Source organism: Trichechus manatus, unplaced genomic scaffold (assembly GCF_000243295.1).
Source record: "Trichechus manatus latirostris isolate Lorelei unplaced genomic scaffold, TriManLat1.0 scaffold00008, whole genome shotgun sequence".
NCBI lineage: Eukaryota > Metazoa > Chordata > Mammalia > Sirenia > Trichechidae > Trichechus > Trichechus manatus.
In genome coordinates this window covers 34,105,445-34,126,894 of record NW_004443944.1, presented here as the reverse complement: position 1 = coordinate 34,126,894, position 21,450 = coordinate 34,105,445, and the positions used below count along the sequence as shown (strand labels likewise).

The following is a 21,450-nucleotide window of genomic DNA, read 5'->3' as shown; positions in this document are numbered from 1 at the left end:
TGTCAACCCAGAACTAAAACCATTCCCGAGGCCAACTCTTCAGACAAAGATTAGACTGGACTATGGGACATAAAATGATACTCGTGAAGAGTGTGCTTCTAAGCTCAAGGAGATACATGAAACTAAATGGGCAGCTTCTGTCCAGAGGTGAGATGAGAAGGCAGAGAGGGTCAGGAGCTGGTTGAATGGACACGGGAAATCAGGGGTAGAAAGGAGGAGTGTGCTGTCACAGTACAGGAAGAGTAATTAGGGTCACATAACAATGTGCGTATAAATTTTTGTATGAGAGACTAACTTGAATTGTAAACTTTCACTTAACGTACAATAATAAAATCAAAAGAAACCTGGACTGTGAATTTGAATTCCATGTACCTTTCAGGACAAATGAGTAACAGCCTGAGTTATGGTTTATTAAAGAAAAACTTCATTACAATAAAAGGACAACAAAGCATGGGAAAGAGCTGGTGTATGAAAATAAAACAAGTCAATCATTCTTAGATTACTTAAGTAAAGCCTTCTAATTTTCTATTTCATTTGGTTACAGAATGTGGAAACATTTGTCTAGTTAGTTACTACTGACACCTTCACCCTCATACAGAGCACAGGGATCAGGAGACTTCTCCTGAAACCCCATCAGAGGTGGGTGAAGTAGTGATTTGTGGTAACAAAATTTTGTCCTCTTAAGTCAGTTGAGGAGGGACACTGGAATAAAGTTCCGCCCACAGACCCTGCCCACACAGCTCCTCTCCCTGAGTGTGTCTTCTGGAGCAGGAGGCGGCATAACTTATCGCTAAAGTACCTCACATTCTCTCTGCCCACATAATGCTTCCCTCCTCCCCCCCAAAAAATCTATTTTCTGATGTATAATGAAGTGTGCCTTTTTCCCGAAATCTTGCCCATTCTCCCTGGACACACAGAGCTTCTATTCTGTGTCCTCTGGTGTGTGAGTAGTAGTGATTTACAGTTAAAGCACTGGTCACACTAACTGCAAACATAAGACTTCGCATCTGAGGCTGTCTTCTGATGTCTGAGGTCTGACTTCTGGCTAAAGCCTTGGCTACACTCACTGCAAGCACAGGGCTTCTCCCGAGCGAGCCCGCTGATGTCTAATGAGGCTTTGCTTATAGCTAAAACTTTACCAACACTCTTTGTACAAATGGGGCTTCTCCAATGAGTACGTCCCCTGGTGGAGGAGGCCCGGCTTCTGGCTAAAGCCTTGCCCACACTCCAGGCACACGTGAGATTTTACACTTGAGTGTATCCTCTGGTGATGAGATGTGACTTCTGGATAAAGCCTCACCCACACTCCCTGCACACATGCAGCTTCTCCCGAGTGGGTCCTCTGGTGGAAAAGGAGGCCTGACTTCTGGCTAAAGCCTCGCCTACACTCTCTGCAAAGATAAGGCTTCTCCCCAGTGTGCCCTTTGGTGCATAAGGACTGATTTCCAGTTAAAGCCACACACCAGGCACACGTAAGTTTTCTCACCTGAGCATGTCCTCTGGTGTCTGAAGAGACGTGACTTATGACTAAAGCCTTGCCCACACTCCTTGGACACATGTGGCTTCTCCCGAGTGTGTCTTCTGGTGCATAAGGCGGCTTGATTCCTGGTTAAAGCCTCGCCCACACTCCAAGCACTTGTAAGGTTTCTCACCTGAGTGTGTTCTCTGGTGTGTGAAGAGATGTGACTTCTGGATAAAACCTCTCCCACACTCCAGACACACATAAGGTTTCTCACCTGAGTGTGTCCTCTGATGTGGAATAAGATTTGACTTGTGGTTAAAGCCTCGGCCACACTCCCCGCACACATATGGCTTCTCCCCTGAGTGTGTCCTCTGGTGCATAAAGAGGTGTGATTTCCGGTTAAAGCCTCGGCCACACTCACTGCAAACATAAGGCTTCTCCCCTGAGTGTGTCTTCTCGTGCATAAGGAGGATTGATTTCCTGTTGAAGCTTCGCCCACACTTCTTGCACACATGTGGCTTCTCCCCTGAGTGTGTCCCCTGGTGGAGAAGGAGGCCTGACTTCTGGCTAAAGCCTCGTCCACACTCCAGGCACACGTAAGGTTTCTCACCTGTGTGTGTCCTCTGGTGTGTGATGAGATGTGACTTCTGGGTAAAGCCTCGCCCACACTCCTTGCAAACATATGGCTTCTCCCCTGAGTGTGTCCTCTGGTGTATAAGGAGGATTGATTTGCAGTTATACCCTCGGCCACACTCACTGCACACATATGGCTTCTCCCCTGAGTGTGTCCCCTGGTGGAGAAGGAGGTCTGACTTCTGGCTAAAGCCTCGCCCACACTCCAGGCACACATAAGGTTTCTCACCTGAGTGTCTCCTCTGATGTCTGATGAGCACCGACTTCTGGCTAAAGCTTCGCCCGCACTCCTTACACACATGTGGCTTCTCCCCTGAGTGTGTCCTCTGGTGGTAAAAGAGGCCTGACTTCTGTTTAAAGCCTCGCCCGCACTCACTGCAAACATAAGGCTTCTCCCCTGAGTGTGTCCTCTGGTGGTGAAGGAGGCCTGATTTCTGTATAAAGCCTCGCCCGCACTCACTGCAAACATAAGGCTTCTCCCCTGAGTGTGTCCTTTGGTGCATAAGGAGGCTTGATTCCTGGTTAAAGTCTCGCCCACATTCCAAGCACACATAAGGTTTCTCACCTGAGTGTGTCCTCTGGTGTGTGATGAGATTTGACTTGCGGTTAAAGCCTCGCCCACACTCACTGCAAACATAGGGCTTCTCCCCTGAGTGTGTCCTCTGGTGTACAAGGAGGTGTGATTTCTGGTTAAAGCCTCGGCCACACTCACTGCAAACATAAGGCTTCTCATCTGAGTGTGTCCTCTGGTGTGTGATGAGATTTGACTTGAGGCTAAAGCCTCGCCCACACTCCAGGCACATGTAGGGTTTCTCACCTGAGTGTGTCCTCTGGTGTCTGATGAAATCGGACTTGTAGCTAAATTCTCGGCCACACTCACTACAAACGTAAGGTTTCTCACCTGAATGTCTCCTCTGGTGCATAAGGAGAAGTGTTTTCCACTTAAAGCCTCGGCCACACAAACTGCAAACGTAAGACTTCTCCCCTGAGTGTGTCATTTGGTGGAAAAGGAGGCCTGACTTCTGGCTAAAGTCTCGTCCACACTCCAGGCACATGTAAGGTTTCTTGCCTGAGTGTGTCCTCTGGTGTCTGATGAGATTTGACTTGTGGCTAAAGCCTCGCCCACACTCCTTACACACATGTGGCTTCTCCCCAGAGTGTGTCCTCTGATGGAGAAGGAGGCCTGACTTCTGGCTAAAGCCTCGCCCACACTCCAAGCACTTGTAAGGTTTCTCACCTGAATGTGTCCTCTGGTGTGCGATAAGATTTGACTTGCGGTTAAAGCCTCGGCCACACTCACTACAAACATAAGGCTTCTCATCTGAGTGTATCCTGTGGTATATGACAAGATCTGACTTGTGGCTAAAGCCTCGCCCACACTCACTATAAACATAGGGCTTCTCCCGTAAGAGGGCCCTCTGGTTTGTGATGAACTTTGATTTCAGGCCACAGTGTGGTTGATCCTCTCTGTAGCTGACTGCTCCAAATCTTGAGGTTTCTAACTCCTTCAACCCGTTGTCTGTTTCCACAGAGTTTACCCTTTGGGCTGAGTTGGGCTCTGTTCCTACCACTGTGTTGCCTTCTCTGGGGCTTGCTGACCATCCTTGGGCTAGGCTGGAGAATGTCCTTGAAGTCTCTCTCTCCCCTGTCCTCCCACACAAGGGTTTGGAGACTACTTCTCTCTCTTGACCTTTTGTGTTTTCATTCCAGCACCTTGGAAGAGAACCCTGCTGCTCTGACTGCTTCTGACGCCCTGGGCTGGAATCCTCTGGATGGAAGTGATTTTCTGCACATAAGCCTGGGAAGATCTGAAGCACATGTTGGCTGAGGAACTGCTGACAGGAGACAGCCAGAAGGCAGGAGGAGCAGGGGTAGAGTTCTAGCTTTGGTTCTGCTGAAGAGAGAAAGGTTTCCGTTAGAGTAGCCATAAGTGGGCTGCCTGGACTGTTCTGCCTTCTCTCATGACAAACAGTATCTTATTGCTGGAGTTCCTTGGTAGCACAGTTAAGCACCTGACTACTAGCGGAAAGGCTGGTGGTTCGAAGACAGGCCGGGCAATCTGCTTCTGAAAGGTCACAGCCTTGAAAACATTATGGAACAGGTCTACTCTGCACACATGGGGTCACCATGAGTCGGAGTCAACATGAAGACAACTAACAAAAATCTTACTGCCACACTTATAATTGATGATATATACAACATAATTTGCTTCCCACCAATAATTCATTTATTTTCCATTTTAACAAATTACATTTTCTATTGCAATCCAGAAGCAGCCATGGTGGTAAAGTGGTTACAGCACTCAGTTGCCAACCAAAAGGTTGGAAAGACGTGGCAGTATGCTTCCATAAAGATCTACAGCTTCGGAAACCCTATAGGGCAGTTCTACTCTGTCACAGGGTCCCTATGAGTCGGAACTGACTCGACAGCAGTTGGTTCCGGTATTGCAATCCAGATAATCCACACCAAGAACCTCTTCAATATGTCAGCCAGACTCAGAAATTCTCAAGTAAGCATCAGACTGTTTCTGCCTTATAAACAGCTTCTATTATAGCCTTTTTCTTCTATTAAAAACCCCCCACACCATAGATACGCACATTGATATATACTGCCCATAACACTTTGCTATTACTCGGAAATAACAGTTTCACCTATATGGAAACCTCCTTCATGACTATTCCTATTATAAAAAGGGACTGACAGACATAAAAAGTCACTCAGCCTGGCAGGCTTTCAAATGTAGGAGACAGTATTATGTGTGAAAAGTAGTAGCATCTGAACCTGTCCAACTTCAGGGGAGATGATGATCAGGATTAGCCCAAAGCTGATTCCCACGAGGTGGAGGTCAGACATACCTCCACCCTCCAACCTGTTTACCAATTCTGACACCAGCTGTCCTTCCCAAAGCACTCTCTGCTTCTCTTCCGGGTTCAATAATCCGCTGCAATAGCTACACAGAATCCACAGACCAAACTTCCAGTTAAGGAAAAGAGTATAACTCCAGATCAGGATCAAAAGGCTACAAAACTCAGATCAGGATCAGGAAGCATATGGGCAAAGTTTCCCTTCTTCAGTGCAGGACAGCTCTCTTAGCTCCTCTCCACTGTGCAGGCCCCCTCTCAGCCCCTAGGAGAGGCTCCACTTGGTCCCCTCAGGACAGGTTCCTCTTGGCCCTGCCATCTGTCGAAACCAGCTCTGCTGCTGGGCCTCTTGCAGACCTGTCGCTGCTGGCTTTGCCACTGGGCACCTTCCAGGTCTCTTACTGTCTTCAATGTTACAGCCCTTGGTCCGTGTTACAGCTCTTTTAGGAGGTTTCCTTGTCTCCTCTCTCTGTGCTTCTTTTGTCTTTTCTTTTTTCCTTCTGCTTCTTCCTGCTGCTTCTCTTCCTGCCTCTTTTGGTCTGAAAAAACTTCTGTGGGGTTGGCTGCTTATATACACAAACTCTTCATCAATTTCAAGGCACAGCCCTCCCACCAGGGCCAAAAACTGACCAATCCCCTCTTGGTAGACCACAGACACTTCATCTGCACAGTTTATTGACCAATCCCTGCAAGGTGCATACTAATCACAGGGCAGGCTGCAGCTTGTGACCAAACAAAAAGTATTAAAACCAAGTTCTTTACAACTGTAAAGAAATAGAACCCTCTGTGGTAAAAGTAGGGCAAAGGTAACTCCTCAGGGCTTAGGGGAAAAATCTCTGAAGCTGTTTTTCCAAAGAACCAAGGCAAAAGGCCACATAAAGCAGCTCATTTCACCACAATATACAATAGTGGTTATAGAAATTGTGTATGAAATAAAATAAACCACAGGCTGCTCACTTATAAACAACTACTTCTTCAGCTTTTTTATGTTAACCCTTTGTGATCTTTTAGTTTCTGACAATCTGTTTGCACTTTAGTTACTGGGACTGGGATTGCTGGACTGCAAAACAAATAACACTGTACTTGGACAGAGCCACTCAAACGTGCTCAGATCTGGGGGTTTGGCAGCCTTGCCACGGGTGAGTCTCTCGGCAGCAATCAGGCTCTGGGTGTTCTCACAGAGTGCTCCCCAAGTTTACTTTATTTACATAAGTTCTCTGAGTAACCTAACTATGGTTCATTTCTATTTCTGGCCAGTCATCTCCTGTGAGATCATGTGGTAACTCTAGAGTTTTGTGACCTGAACTTTCAGTCTTGGTTTTTATGACTGTCTGTGATTTGTTGCTGCCTTTTCTTTGGCTTACCTACAAGCACACCAAGTCATTCAGACTACAGTCTGTTACATTCTACATCTGAGAAGTATTTCAGTAGAAGGGATCTCTTTTGTGTCTATTCTGTGTTATACGTGGAACTACAAGCTCCCTACAGTTAAGATCCTTGTTAAAGGAACTCGAGTGAACTCACTATAATTCTAATCCCTTACAAGTAAAAGTGTCATTTCACTAAAGGTAAGTTAGATTTACAGAGGTCACTTTGGGGAACTTTGTTTTACATCATGCCCTTTTATCCTTAATATTTCTAAAGAATAACTATTTACATTAACCACAATTACCATAATCAGAACACTTAATGGCACAATGTTGTTGTTAGGTGCCATCAAGTCGATTTCAAGTCATAGTGACCCCATGTGACAGAGCAGAACTACCCTATAGGTTTCCTAGGCTTTATGAGAGCAGATCTCCAGGTCTTTTCTCCCGAAGACCTGCTGGGTAGGTGCAACCTGCCGGCTTTTCGGTTAGTAGTCGAGCACTTAACCATTGTGCGGTCAGGGCTCCTTAATGGCACAATACTGTCATATTTAAACAGAACTTATTCAAATTTCACCTGGTGTGTGTGCTGTCCATGTAATATGTATGTGTCTCTCTGTGGGTTTATGTATGTATCTCCAAATACTTTAAAACCCCCGAGTCTATTCTGACACGCAATTCCAATCCAAATCCAGGGTCTTTCTAGTAGCCTTCCCCATTCGATGTTTGTATCTCCCCTCTCCAATACTGAGAAACATGGATCCCAACATAAATATATTCATTTACTTCATCTTCAAATTCAAAGAGAGTGGTTTCAGAATAGTTGACCCATATCCCTACAAACAACAAATATACAAAAGACAGTTCAAGATTTATGTACAGTTTATTGTCAATAGACAAGGAGTTGGCTAAGTTTTTCTGTAAAAGATCAAATAGCAAAAGTTTTAAGCTTTGCAGGCTACATGGTCTGTTCCAACTATTCAACTCTGCCATAACAAAATGAAAGTAGCCATAAACAATACATAAACATGTAGCTGTGCTCTAAAACACTTTATTTACAAAAATACCCCAGATTTGGCTTTCGGGGTGTCGTCTGCTAACCCTTGCTTTAGACTGAATATATGGTCACAGCTCTCTATTCAAAGGTTAACTGGGTTATTTTCCCCTGTTCACTGTGGTCAGGTTATTCATTTGAAATATCGTTAGATTTGCTTCTTTTTTTATTCTATTTTAGGGTTTCCTGTCTATGTTGATTTAATTTTATTACTTTGAGTATGTCAAATACTAGTATGGTTCCAAGTGAAAAACTATTCAAAATGGTAACCTCAGAGAAACGTCTCTCATTCCCATATCCTCCCGGCAAGATCCCACACATAACCCCACAGGTAATCAATCTCATTACTTTCTGGTACACCCATCCTGTGTTACCTTCTGCAAAAAGAAACAGATAGATGTGAAATTTTTTTAAAAAAAAAAAAATTTATTTATTTTGTTTTTGTTGAGAATATACATAGCAGAACATACACCAATTCAACCGTTTCTACATGTACAATTCAGTGACATTCCTTCTCCGACTTGTGCAACCACTTTCACCCTCTGTTTCTGAGTTGTTCTTTCCCCATTAACATAAACTCACTGCCCCTAAAGGTTCCTATCTAATCCTTCGAGTTACCATTGTCAATTTGATCCCATAGAGAGAGTTCTTAAAAGAGAGTAGTGCTCAAGGCAGACATTTTTTTACTAGTTAAGCTAAACTATTATTTGGTTTTAAGAAGACTTCAAGGATATTTTTGGTTAAAGTCTTCAGATTACCTCAGGGCAATAGTTTTAGGAGTTCGTCCAGCCTCCGTGGCTCCAGAAAGTCTTGAATTCATGAGAATTTGAAATTTTGTTGTGCATTTTCCCCCTTTTGATTAGGACTCTTCTAAAGAATCTTTGATCAAAATGTTCAATAATGGTAGCTGGGCATCATCTAGTTCTTCTGGTCTCCTGGCAAAAGAGGCAGTTGTTCATGGAGGCAATGAGCCACACATTCCAAATCCTCTTCCTGTTCCTGACTTTCCTTTTTCCTCTGTTGCTCCTGGTGAACAGACCAACTGTCATGCTTTGGATGAACATGTGCAAGCTTTTAATACCCTAGGCACTATGCAATGAACTAGGAGGTAGAACAGAAGCACTAAACACGTCATTAGGCCAATTCACTGAGATGTTCCATGAAACCATAACCCTAAACCTCCAATCCAAGGAACCAAATCCCATGAGGTTTTTGGTTGTGTATCTACGCAGCCTCAGCAGCTACTTTTTTTTTTCCCATTGTAAATATATCACACAACTTTTGCCAATTCAACTTTTTACAGGTATATAACTTATTGACAGCAATTACAATTACCCTTAATGAATGTGATTTTTCCATCATCATCATTTACTAGTAACCACTAAGGAACTTCGGCCTCTTTACATTTGCCTTTTCTTGTCTTTTTATGTAAGTGAGGTCACACAGTATTCTTCCTTTTGTGATTGACTTTTCACTCAGCATAATGTCCTCAAGTGCCATCTATATTGTAACATGTATCAAGATTTCATTTCTCCTACTGGCTTAGTATTCCACTGTATATATGTACATTTTGTTTATCCATTCATCCACTGATGCGCATTTAGGTTACTTCCAAAATTTTATGTACCAATATCGCGGCAATGAACATTAGTGTATAAGTCTCTAGTCTCTGCTTTCAAGTCTTTTGGGTATATACCTAGAAGTGGAATTGCTGAGTCATATGGTATTTGTTAGTTTTTTGAACCACCACACTATTTTCCACAATGGCTGTACCATTTTGCATTCCCACCAACAATGGATAAGAGTTTCTTCCAATTTCTCCACATCCTCACAACATTTGTTATTTTGGTTTTTGCTTTTCTTCTGTTGTTGTTTTAACTTAGCCATCTAATGGGAGTGAAATGGTTTATCACTGTAGTTTTAATTTGCATCTTTCTGATGGCTAAGGACATTGGGCATCTTTTCATTTGTTTGGTGGCCATTGGAATGTCGTCTTTGATGAAACGTCTATATCAACTGCCATAGCACGCTTACAAAAATACCTCTTGGGGGGAGGGCGAGGTTGAAAAAAAATGTAGAACACTCATTATTCATATAAAAATATAGTACATTAGTTTATCCATTGTTAAAAGCTAGGCCCAACAGTGTTGCCCCTGCATTTTCTTCTAAGAATTTTATGGTTTTAATTTGCACATTCAGAACCTTAGTCCATTTTGAATTTGTTTTTGAATACGTTGTGAGGCATGGATCCTATTTCATTTTTCTGCATGAGGAAATGCAATTTCCCCAACATCATTTATTGAAGAGACTCCCTATCAAATGGACTTACCACTCTTCTCAAAAATCAGTTGACCACAGATGTATGGATTTACTTCTGGACTCTCAATTCTATTCCATTGGTCTATATGTCTATTGTTATACTTACCAGTACCAGGCTATTTTGATTACTGTAGCTACAGACTATGTTTTAAAATTATGAAGTGTGAATCCTCCTACTCTGCTCTTCTCTTTCAACATTGCTTTAGCTATTCGAGGCCTCTCACATTTCCATATGAAGTTGAATATTGGTTTTTCTATTTCTGTAAACAAGGCTTTGGAATTTCGATCACAATTGCATTGAATCTATACATCACTTTGGGTAGTACTGACATCTTAACAATATTAAGTCTTCCAATCCATAAACATGGAACATCTTTCCATTTATTTAAGCCTTCTTTAATCTTTCAACAATGTTTTATAATTTTTATTGTACGAGTCTTCACATCCCTGGTTAAATTTATTCCTGGGTCTTATATTCACTTAAAAGCTATTGTAAATGGAATTGTTCCCCTAATTTCCCTTTCAGATTTCTCACTGTTGGTGTACAGTAACCAACTGATTTTTGTTTGCTGACCTGTACCCTGCAATTCTGTTAAATTCCTCTATTAGCTAGATGTGTAATTTTCTTATTTCTCTCTTTTTTTTTTTTTTTTTAATTAAACATTCTTTGCAGTTGCCTTTTATCACAATATATCTTGGAATTCATGCCACATCAGTTCAGCAAGGTCTTCCTTATTCTCTTTTATAGCTTTGCAGAAATTCATTGAGAGGATGCACCATAATTTCCTCAACCAACCAATTTATATATTTGGGCATTAGGTTACTTCCAACATTTTACGTACAAATAATGTGGCAATTAATAACCTTATATATATGTATTTTAGTATTGTTGAAGGTGAATCTTCAGGGTAAATTCCTATAAGTAGTAGGTTTGCCAAGTCCAAGTATATGCATATTTTGTTTTGTTAGATATTGCGAAGCTTCCCTCCATAATGGCTGCACCATTTTCCATTGCCATCTGCAATGTATAATAGTACCTATTTCCCTCAACCTTACCAACAATTTTTGGCAACCTTTTGAAATCTTGCCAATAGGTGAGAATGCTATATATCTAAGTGTAATTTTAATTTGCATTTATCTTATTAGAAGTGAAGTTAAACATCTTTTCATACACATAAGGGCCAATGTTATATCTTACTTCATGAATTGTATATTCATGTATTTTGCCTAATTTTTTTCCTATTCAGTATTTTGTGTTTTTTCCTTTGTTTTTTGTTTTTTCTCCCCCCTCCTAATTTTAAAATTCTATCAACATTAGGGAAAATAACTCTTCATATCTGATACACGTGGCAAATATCTCCTGATGTATTTCATTTGTCTTTGCTTCTAGCGTCAAATTTATCAATCTTTTCTTTTATGCATCTGGAATTTTAGCCAAATTTAGAAACCACCCCCAAGTTATAGAGGAATTTACCTACATTCTAGTGCACCTGTGGTTTAACTTTTTTACATTTAGATCTCTGACCATTTGGAATTTTTCTTCACCAATGGTACGAGGTGTGGTCCAATATTATATTTTTCTAAATGAGTATCTAGTTGCCCAACATAATTTATTAAAATGTCCACTTTTACCATATACTAAAACTACATATGTACTTGTGTTGATTTCTTCACTTCCTTTTTGATTTCACTGGTGTATTTGTCTATTAATACCAGTACTACAATGTTTTAATTCTAAAGGTTTCATAGCATGTTTTAATGTCTCAGAAGACTAATACTCTGTTTTAGGTTTTTCTCTTCAGTTTTTTCTGAATATTCTTTTCCATGTGAACTTCATAAAACAGCTTGTTACTGTTTTTTCTTTTTTTAATTGGAATAGTGTTAAATTTATAAATTAACTCAGGGATAAATGACAACCTGATTCTAATCTATGAAAATATTTTTTGAGAAAAATCAAAGAAATTTTAACACAGATTTGGTATTAGAAAAAGAGTATATGACACTAAGTCCTATCAGTCATGACAGTCTGAAAAGAGAGACAGAAATAAGAGAAAAACCCAAAAGAGAGACATGAGAAACTACAGAAATTGGAATACTATGCTGTCGAGAAAGAGAAAAGAAAACATTTCAAGAAAATTCAGCTGGATCCAGGGATCCGGGTTTTCAGTGACAAGATTAATGGGAACCAGGTGATTTTAGTATTTTCCTCTGAACCAGTTAAATGTGTTAACATAGAGAAAAAGAATACCATGACCAGAAAAAAATAAAAAACAAATCTAATTAGACTGACTAGCTATGGCCAAATCAAAACACACAAAAGTAGACTGAAATGGATAAATCTATACAGGTAGTCCCCGACTTACGACGCATTCCATTCTGATGACTTTTTATAAGTCGGTTCTGACCTAAGCGGAATACCGTATTTTGTTTTTTTTTTTAGTTTTCATTATTATTGCCTTTTGTTATCAGTATCTCTATAAATCCAACTTTACTTGTCTTTTGGGGTTGGCACAAGAATGGTAACATCAAATTACATGCTGCAACACTGTATGTAGTACATATTATAAACAATAAGATGGACCAAAAAAAAAACACAGATGGTTGTTAAGTGCGGTATATCATACCTCCAACACGTCTTAAGTCAGGGACTACTTGTATCGAGTTTGATGGAACCAGTTCATGATGGGGCTAGATCAAACCAGAAAAAATCAGATAAAAACATGTCAAAGAAGATGAAAATGGAACAAAATAAATCTGCATCAGGGAAACAGCCATGCTGTTTGAAGGAAACTCCTACCTCGAACTGGTTTGTGTCTCCAAAAATGTGACTCTTCTCTACATGGTTTCTCTAGAAATATAGCAATACCTAGAAATGCAGTAACCAATACAGCAGCTACTCGCCATATATGTTTACCGAGCACTTGAAATGTGGCTAGCCTGAACTAAGATGCATTCGAAGTGTAAAATACACACCAAATTTTGAAGACTTTGTGCAAAAAAATAATGATAAAATACCTGATTAATATTGTTTATATTGATTACATGTTGAAATGGTAATGCTATGACATATTGGGTTAAATAAAATACATTATTAAAATTAATTTCACCTGTTTAGTTTTTTTTTTTTTTTTTTTACCGTGGCCACTAGGAAACTTTAAATTACCTGTGTGGCTCATATTGTATTTCAACTGGGCAGTGCTGCTCTAGAACAAGAAATGGGAAAACAATGGCCTAGAGGCCAAATCCAGCCCTCTGTCTATTTTTGCATAACATGCAACCCAAGAATATTTTTTACATTTTAAAATGTTTAAGAAAAAAAGTCAAAAGAATAGTATTTCATAATATGTGAAAATTATATGAAATTGAAACTTCAGCGTCTATAAATAAAGTTTTCTTGGAAGATAAAGCCACACCCATTTGTTACATGTTATTGATGACTGCTTTTGCACTATAACAGTAGACCTGAGAGTTGTGACAGAGACCATATGGCAGCAAAGTCTAAATAGTTACCATCTGGCCCTTTACAGAAAAAGTTGTCCTACCCCAACCTAGAATAATGTTGCAATTGATAATATTTATCAACCCAGATTTAAGAATCATTGTAAATATTTGTAATAAATGAGAAAAGAAAAAGCATGGTTTATGAAATTCAAAAGCCATAAAAAATTCGGCATTTTACTGCTGTGGCAGAAGGCATCTCTCACAACTCTCCCCTCTGCAAACTGTGTCCCCAACTTCACTGGCCTCCTTACAGTTCCTCACACTTGGCAGGTACAGCCCTTCCTTCAGGCCTTAGCACCAGCGACAACTCCTTCCATCCGAAATGCTCTTATCCTGGGTACCTAGAGTTCTAACTCCCTCACCCACCTATGTCTTTGGTCAAATGTCACCTTCTTGCTCATTTCAAATATCCAATTTCAAAATTCAGCCAGTGACCCTGTCACACCCAGTACCCCTTCCTCTGGGTACTTTATTACTAGTTGTCCACTTTATAACACTTGTCATCTTTTAACATACCATACTGTAATATCTCTGTATACAAAGTTTACTATTTGTTGTCTATCTCCATATACTCAAAGGTAAGCCCAGTGAGGACAGGGATTTCTAACTCTATTACATTTACTAAAGTGTTCTGAGTGTCTAGAACGTTACTTGGCACATCGTAAAATCAAAACAAAACAAAACCAAAAAAACCGAACCTGTTGCCATGGAGTCGATTCCAACTCATGAACTCATGGCCACCCCATGTATTACAGAGCAGAACTGCTCCATAGGGTTTATTTTTTCTTTTGTTTTTTTATTTAATTTTATTTGATCCATATAGTTTTATTGGCTGTAATGTTTGTGGAAGCAGATCATCAGGCCTTTCTTCTGTGATGCCACTGAACAGGATTGAGTCAGCAAGCTTTAGTCAATAGTTGAGCGCAAACTGTTTACACCACCCAGGAACCTTTGGCACATAGAAAACCAAAAAAATTCATTGCCGTCAATTTGATTCCAACTCACAGCAACTCTACAGGATAGAGCAGAACTTCCTTGTAGGGTTTCCAAGGCTGTAAATCTTTACAGAAGCAGACTGCCACATCTTTCTCCCACAGAGCAGCTGGTGGGTTCAAACCGCCGACCTTTTCATTAGCAACCAAGTGCTTAACTACTGTGCCACCAGTGCTCCTTTGGCACATAGTAGGTGGCCAATAAATATTTACTGAATTAATGAAGGAAAAGAAAAGAGCACATCCTCACCCAACGACAGGAGATTCCTGTAAATCTCCACCATCACTTCTTTGTATAGGTTCTTCTGCTCACAGCTCAGTCTCTTCCATTCTGCCTCTGTGAAGACCACAGTGACGTCCTCAAATGTAATGGGTTCCTAGAATAAGCAATAAATCAATGTACAACAAACCACCATCAATTTTCTCAATGAGAAGTTTAACTGATGGCACTAAAGAGTCTGGACTTGAAGAAGTTCATCTAATTCTTCTCAGAGAATACAGTTCTCCATATTAAATTCTTCTGACGTGACAGTATACCTAGCTTTGTGATAAAATCTATGGCGACAAGTGATGCACAAAACATTCCCTGGCTGCAGTGTGATGGATCACCTTTGTGTGGTCTTTCTAGCCATGGTCTTCTAACTCCCACCCAATTGATTGGGAGGGATTGTGTGATAGGGTAATTGTAGTCCACCAAAGGGACTAGTCAGTTTTGCCATCCCACTGGGCTTGAAATGAGCCACCCAACAGGCGGGAAAGAGAGGATCCCACTACTACCAAGGAAGAACAGCTAGAAGCGGAGAGCATGTCCTTTGGATTCTGGATCCCTGCTGAGAAGCTCCTGGAACCAGGAGACTGAGAGAGAGAGAGAGCTATAACAAAGAAGACAGTGAGATCCGGCAGCAGAGACCCGGCAGCAGGAGACAGCGTGTTGAGCTTCCTGGCCCACAGAGCCAGAAAGCTGAGTGCCTTTAGGCAAAGGTCAAGAACTAGGGAAAGGCATGCCTGTGAGCACGACTGGGAACATGCTGTCCTGCTGGAAGAACTGTATCTTGAGTGTTCCTGAGCCTGAATTATAACCTGTTACTTCCCTAATAAACCCTATAATCATGAGTATTGTCTGTGAGTTCTGTGTGGCCACTGCAATGAATTATCAAACCCAGCAGAGAAGTAGAGAGTGCCATGGGAAGGACAGTTGGTGTCAGAATTGGTAAAGATGGCAGAGAGAGGAGGCATGTCTGACCTCCGTCTCATAGAAATCAGTCTTGGGCTGTTGATCTTGATTTACCTTACTCCTCGTGAAGAGAGAGGTCAGACATGGCCCCCATGCCATTTTTACACTGGCCCTTACACACCTATAACTTTATTAGAGAAATGATTTGTGAATCAATTTGAAAGCATTAAGCAGTATTCAAGAAAGTGACTTTGAGAATTCACAATGGAGGAATTCAAAGATGGGAGAGTATAGGATGGGCTAGAAAAGAACAAAAGGCATCATGGAGGTGGGGCTTGTGCTAGGCATTAAGGGATGGTGAGGACTTTTTACAGGAGAAGATGGAAGGAAACTTCAACCATAGAGAAAAGTAGGAGCAAACAGATGGGATCTGGAATGAGCATTTCTGAAAGAGTTCAGGTAACCAAATGGGATCTGTAAATTCACTATCTTTGTTTATGTATTTTAATAAGCTTTTCTAATGAAGTCCCCAACACTTCACACATCATGTAGGGTAGCATACTTCATCTATGTGAAACAGTTGGCAAGAGAATGGCAGTAATATTCTAGAAAAAGATCATTTACAGATAACCTTGAAAAAAAAAAAACAAACACTTTAACCCATTTCCACTTAGATGATCCCGACTCATAGTGATCCTATACAAGAGGAGAACTGTCCCACGGAACTTCCAAAGCTTTAATCTTTACAGAAGCAGACCGCCACATCTTTCTCCCACAGAACAGCTGGTGGCTCAAACCATCAAACTTCCGGTTAGCAGCTGAGTGCTTAGTCACTGCACCACCAAGACTCCTACACTTTATTGAGATAAAATTTAAAATTCATATGCTTTATACTTCAACTACTTTAAATACAGGAACTCCTCACTTTGCACAGTTCCAATATGCATGGATTTCAGTTACCATGGTTTAAATAACCACAGACCTCCAACAAAATGGTCCAAATTTCAGTTGCCGTGGTATATTAACTGTGAGTAACTGCATAAAGTACAAACTTTTCTGCTAGCTCTTTAGTTCACAGATCACTACATAAATAAAGATGCATGTCAAGATCAGTAATGAATCACATCACTTTTTTCAAAGTCCAGCTGACCTAAGGGGAGGAAGAGGAGTTGATCCAGTCATGACTATGTAATGAAGTTAACACAGAAGCTCCATGGGCTTCCTGGTTGGTGAAAGATATCAATGCACATGGGATGGCAGCACATCGCTTTTTGGGACATGGAAGCTCGGCACTGGGAACCCTCCCAGACCTTGCGCTATCAATTTATTTTATATCCTTTTTTGCTATAATAAAGCCGTAATCAAAAATACCGCACTTTTTGTGAGTTCGGAGAGTCATTCCAGCAAATTGTTGCTGTTGTTAGGCGCTGTTGAGTCAGTTCCGACCCATAACAACCCTACATACAACAGAAGGAAACACTGCCCGGTCCCGCACCATTCTCACGATCATTGCTATGTTTGAGCTCATTGTCGCAGTCACTGTGTCAATCCATCTCATCAGGGGTCTTCCTCTTTTTCGCTGACCCACTACCTTCTCAAGTATGATGTCCTTCTCCAGGGACTGGTCCCTCCTGATAACATGTCCAAAGTACGTGAGATGAAGTCTCACCACCCTCGCTTCTAAGGAGCATTCTGGCTGTACTTCCAAGACAGACTCATTCGTTCTTCTGGTAGTCCATAGTATATTCAATATTCTTCACCAACACCATAATTCAAAGGTGTCAATTCTTCTTCGGTATTCCTTACACATTGTCCAGCTCTCACATTCATATGAAGTGACTGAAAATATCATGGCTTGGATCAGGCGCACCTTAGTCCTCAAACAGACATCTCTGCTTCAGACCCAAAGGAGTAGTGGGAACCAACAGGTCAGGAGTGAGGAAGCCCAGGGAGGACTCCCAAGTTTGTGGCTAGCATCCCAAAGAGATAAATTTGTAGCCAGGTCAGAAGTGAGCGTGTCATGTGGACTATCAAGCTTTCAGCTACAATCTGCCTATTTGGCCGGCAGTCTGAAGAACAGTATCCTTTTCACTTTTGAGATGTGACCTAGCTCCAGGTGGCTAGGGTCAGAGAAAGAAGGGCTGTGTGGGCAGCTTGTGTCAAAACTGAACAGAGAAGTGGGAAAGTCGATGTTTTGATATTTTATATTTGAGATTTACCAACACAGTATCATATTCCTATAAAGATTAACCTTTTAGAGATGATTGTTGAAGCTACATGATGGTACTTGGGAATCTATTTTTACTGTGCTCTCTATTTCTGTATGTTTAAAAAGTTCAATAATTATAAAGTAAAAAGATGTCCGGTACACAAGATGGTATCATTAGCTAGTATGTACATGCATGTGTAGTGAAATTTAATAGTACATTAAAAAATTTTAATAACCTCAGTTTTTCAAAAATATTCCTTATGTCTTAAATCTAGGGTACATTTTCCAACAAAAATAAAATAAAATGCAGAAACCATTCTAAAATACCTAACATGGTACCTGACACGAAGGCATGAAATGCCTAAATGTTGATCACCTTTCTCCCTTTTCAAGACACAGAACATATGCCTATTCTCTGGGGAATAAGCCAGCATTTCAGAAAAATAAGGTAATTACAACTCACTAGTATTTTGGGCTTCTTCTTCTCTTGGGGCCAGTCAGTATCTTTAGAATACAAACCTAAGGGAAGAAAGAGAAGCTGTGAGAAAGCAGACTTCCCATAATGTTCCCAGAGGAGCTCTTCTGAGCCACGGGATGGAAGGCAGTAGCCACTTTACTCAGGGGTGGCCACTGAAGCATTCTCACCTGAACCTGGAGCCTTGGTTCCCCTCTTCACCTCTCCAGACCCTCAACAACTCTCACCTTTTGCCTTATGTCCTTGAGTCAATTTCTTCATGATCTCCATTATCTTCCCTGTTCTTTGAAGCCAAAATCTTCTTCCAGTCCTGCTCTCCCCAGGCAGAAGGAATAGGCAACGTAATGGCCCCAGAGTCAGTCCAGTGACTGCCTTGAAATTCTGCCACAGGGGCAGTTGAAAGTTATTTCATCTCAAGATGGATCTCTGCTGCCTGGGGTAACTTCTTCAAACCTCAACTATGAGAGCCCCTCTTGTCTCCATGCATCCAGCACCTGTGGGATGGAGAAGCAACTTGATGCTGCTGGGTCCTTCACTGTGTGCTCTAAAACCATGCCTCTTCAGCAAGGATCCTGTCCTCTCACATTCAACAATCACAGAGTCTCAGTCTACTCGGGTTCTCAGGATTTTCTACCTCTATTCATTTCTGGCCTATAAGCCCAAGTCTATTGCCTGACACTCTCCCTTACCTGTCAAAATTTACTGCGACCCCCTTACACCCACATCTTAGATACAAGCTCCATGTCCCAAATCAGCTTTTGCTACCTGAGTCAGAGAGAAGAGAGAATAGAGCCTGACGCCTGTGGAGAAAGAGCCTCTAACGTCTCCCTCCAGCCCAATCAGGGCATGCAGCAGTCAGCTTCTGACTCCCCTAGCCCAAGGCTCCAGCTCTGTTCAATTCCCTATGTCCCATTACTCTGAGGAGTATGGGTGTCTGAACCAAGTCTCTCCAGATCTCACAGTGACTTCTACAAAGATAACACCCCACTTTCCATTTCTGTGCGTGTATGCCACATGACCCTATCAGTCAAAGTCCTCCACTCATGTGGTCCAGAGGAGACAGGTAGTGTTAGGAGCTCTGCCACCTTTAGAAGCTCCTCAGACACCCTGGCCAGGATCTTAGCCCACATGACTTCAGTCCTACTGCTGCCTTGTTGCCATTGTTAGCTGCCGTTGAGTCTATTACAACTCATGGCGACCTCACGTGTGCAGAGTAGAACTGCTCCATAGGGTTTTAAAGGCTGTGACCTTTCAGAAGCAGACTGCCAGGCCTATCTTCTGAGGCACTTCTGGGTGGGTTCAAATTGCCAACCTTCCAGCTAGTAGCCAAGAGTTTAACTGTTTGCGCTACCCAGGGAATCTTTACTGCTGCCTAGTGCCCATTTAAGTGCCCCAAAGATGCTCTCGTGACTCATCCCCTAACACTGCATGCAGAGCTGCTCACTCCCTCTTCTATCCAACCTAGACTGTTACCTTATTCAAACCATATTGCAATTTTTCTACATAAATGACTGTTTTTACTAGAATGTGACCTTCTTGTAAGAAGAAATGCATCTCCACCATTTTGCTAATCCTAGTGATTAGGATAAAATAGGCCTTTGGAGCAGCTTTTATCATTTCCCCCTACTATCTGCTTCTCAGTAAAAGGATTATACTTCCCTGCCCCTGACATCAGGCTCAACCATGTGACTTGCCTTGGGCAATGCATGTGAGTGAAAGTGACAGTGTGATTTCTAAGCACTGCATGACTCTACCATCTCTCCTGTTCTTTTTCTGCCATCAGGCCTCTCTGTCACTAACTGGCCCACCTCACAGCCAGTGTAGCAGCTTCAGGACCACTCAGCTCCCACGCAGCTCTGCTTCTCTGCCAGCATCTCTCTCTCCACCAGGAAGCCTGAAAAACCTCTGCTTTTCAGCCACTTATATATCCAGATCCTCATCAGTTACAAGGCAGGACCACCATCAGCAGATCAGAGTTCAGTCAATCCTCAATTACCCATGAGATGTCAATCAACTCAGGTCTTGTTAATTGCCAGCCTAGGCCAGATAAAAGTATTAAACCATCAAGCTGCTTACAGCTTATCCAGGAAATGTCAATAAACCCAGGGAATCCTCTGGGCAAAAGTAACAAACCCCCTGGGGTAGAAAATAAGTGGGAGTCCCCCCCACCAAGATGCTTCTCCAAAGAACTAGAGCAAAGGTAACAACTCTTCGGAGTTTAGGGGGAAAATCTTCTGAGTTATTTTTCCAAAGAACCAAAGCAAAAGGCCACATAAAGGAACCACTGCCACCACACACAGGCTCTTAAAATTTTTACCCAGTGAAACTTCTGCCCATAGCTCATTGACAAAGCAAGTTACATGGTCATTCTTGAGTTCAACAGGGTAGAGAAGTATCCTTATAGAGAGAGGTCATGCAAGGGGGATGCCAAGATATTTGATGAACAATGAAACAATCTATAACAATGTCCTAAGCCGATGAATCCATTCTCACCCAGCCACAGTTCACACTATTACCTGGGACTTCAATGTGCTAGCATCTGTGACCATGCCCAGGACACAAAAATAAAGAACATAGTTCCTACACTTTCCATACCATCAAGGAACAGGCAGGAATACTGATGAAGAAAAACCTAACTCAGCACATAAAGAATAGGATGCTATTAAGAACAATCTAATAAAGACCAAAGATCTGATGAAGATCAAAGACTACAGCATTCAGTATGGATTACACCTCAACATAAAGAAAACAAAAATCCTCATAACTGGACAAAGAAACAGCATCTGATGAACAGAGAAAAGATTGAAGTTGTTAAGGATTTCATTGTATTTAGATCCACCATCAACACCCATTGAAGCAGCAGTCAAGAAATCAAAAGACACATTGCATTGGGCAAATCTGCTGCAAAAGACCTCTTTAAAGTGTTAAAAAGCGAAGATGTCACCTTGAAGACTAAGGTGCACCTGCCAAGCCACAGTACTTTCAATTGCCTCATACGCATTTGAAAGCTGAACAATGAATAAGGAAGACCTAAGAAGAGGGGACACCCTTGAATTATGATGTTGGCAAAGAATACTGAATATACCATGGACTGCCAAAAGAACGACCAAATCTTTCTTGGATGAGGTACAGCCAGGATGCTCCTTAGAAGCAAGGATAGCGAGACTTCATCTCACGTACTTTGGACATGTTATCAGGAGGGATCAGTCCCTGGAGAAAGACATCATGCTTGGTAAAGGAGCGGGCCAGTGAAAAAGAGGAAGATCCTCAATGAGATGGACTGAAATGGTGGCCACAACAATGGGTTCAAGCATAACAACGATTGTGAGGATGATGCAGGACTGGGTAGTGTTTCGTTCTGTTGTGCACAGGGTTGCTATGATTTGGAACTGACTCGACGGTA

General features: G+C 41.6%; 1 pseudogene; it reads right to left on the bottom strand.

Annotated features, from left to right (window-relative positions):
* Positions 1–1,643: 1,643 nt before the first annotated feature.
* Positions 1,644–19,251, bottom strand: LOC101343745 (zinc finger protein 343-like; annotated as a pseudogene).
* Between the last annotated feature and the right edge of the window lie 2,199 nt (positions 19,252–21,450).